Source organism: Schistocerca americana, chromosome 2, assembly GCF_021461395.2.
Source record: "Schistocerca americana isolate TAMUIC-IGC-003095 chromosome 2, iqSchAmer2.1, whole genome shotgun sequence".
Lineage (NCBI taxonomy): Eukaryota > Metazoa > Arthropoda > Insecta > Orthoptera > Acrididae > Schistocerca > Schistocerca americana.
The window spans coordinates 595209735-595211562 of NC_060120.1; the positions used below are offsets into that span (position 1 = coordinate 595209735).

General features: G+C 42.9%; 1 non-coding gene across 1 annotated transcript; it reads left to right on the forward strand.

Moving 5' to 3' along the window:
* Positions 1 to 1210: 1210 nt before the first annotated feature.
* Positions 1211 to 1284, forward strand: Trnar-ccg. The gene has a single exon. It is a non-coding gene; the product is annotated as a tRNA-Arg (tRNA).
* Positions 1285 to 1828: the final 544 nt, after the last annotated feature.

The window sequence follows — 1828 nt, forward strand, 5'->3', positions numbered from 1 at the left end:
GATCGCCCGGAACTGGGTGGAACGGAAACATCCTGCCTTTAATTGGCAAGCGGTGTGGTGCACGGTGCACCTCCCCCTCCTACCTACAACAATCCGGTCAATATGGTACATTGTAGTGAACCGGAAATACCCAACGAATAACAAAAAGTACGCAACACATTTGGCGGATTCGCCAATGTGTCAGCAATGTGGTATGATGGATACGGTCGGTGACCGGCTGGACTGCGGCGAGGCGTTGGCTGTCTGCACTCTAGCAAGGAAGATGACAGCGTTCATGCGGCGCACTATATATACAGGTATTTTCCGCGTCATAAGACGAACGCAGTGGCGTCGATCACAGGTATGACGGTCCATTACATATATAGAGACACACGTATGAACGTACTGAGCGTACTGGATTACTGGCAGTACTTGCAGGATGGCCACACAAAACTGTCACGGCTACGGAAGTACAAGGCTTGGTATGCAAATTTCGTAGGAACGGTTTTCCCGGACCCGCCACGTAATTGGTCTACGCTGAGTGCGCAAAGATGCGCGGCGGTGCTGTCGCTGTGGAAATGACCAAGTGAAGTGATCAGCTTAGGAAAACTAAGAGATTATGCGACCCAGAAAGAACTAACACTTGCACAGCTAGCAATGGAATGTTTCTTTGAATGCTGTTTTAATATCTATAAATACTTTTTAAAGGGTGTCGGAGGTTGCCCAACTTTGGCTTTGTTGTTATTTCATGCTCCATGGTAGGACGGCAGCGAGGTTCCTTCCAGGACAGTTATAACATATGTGTACTATGGTCTTGTGAGTAATACAGGTTTCTGTTTCTCTTACCTTCCTCAAAAAAGCGGTAAATGTTAAGAAAATGAATGAATGCTTGTCTACTAATCTAGGGGACTGGCTTCGCTTCAAATTAAAAAAATAAAAAATAAAAGTTGATAGGCCACTTGCCCGTGAAAATCAAAGGTCACAAGTTCGAGTCTCGATTTGGCACACAGTTTTTATCTGCCAGGAAGTTTCATATCAGCACTCTCTCTGCTGCAGAGTGAAAATCTCATTCTGAAAACATCCTCCAGTTTGTTGCTAAGCCATGTCTCCGCAAAATCTTTCCTTCCAGGAGAGATAATCCTGCAAGTTTCGCAGAAGAGCTTCTGTTAAGTCTGGAAGGTAGGAGACGAGGTACTGGCAGAACTGAAGCTGTGAGAAGGCGTCCGAGTTGTGCTTGGTAGCTCAGTTGGTAGAGCACTTGCCTCCGAAAAGCAAAGATCCTGAGTTCGAGTCTCGGTTAGGCATATACATTTAATATGACGGGAAGTTTCATGAATATTTATATTTTCTGACGAAGTTGTTATTGGATTAATCACATCTAAAAATGCTAGTAAACTACTGACACCGGCCACGTGAGTGTCGTAGTTATTTAGGAATTTTGTCGTAATAAATGGTTATATAAATGACTTTGACAAAAAGTGGACTTACCTTTATTCCCGATGATATTCTTTTTCAGCCCAGGTTAAGTATTCATCCAATATTACATCAACTATGTGAAGAACGGAAATGAACTTTACAAACTTATAATAATATATGTTAAAGAATATGCGACTCCATTTGTACCCTATGAACTGCTTGTGATCAGTTAGACATTACCATGAATATTATTTCCTTGACATAATCGTAAACGGCCTGAGAGCCTTCGTAAACAGATTGTATTCCGCCGCCAGACAAGACAACAAGTGGTCAGAAATGGCAATGGGAGACAGACCTTACGATACAGAGGACGAGGCTGAGAATTGTAGAGGAGTAAAACAGAAGGCAAATTTCATTATTTGAATTTCTAATG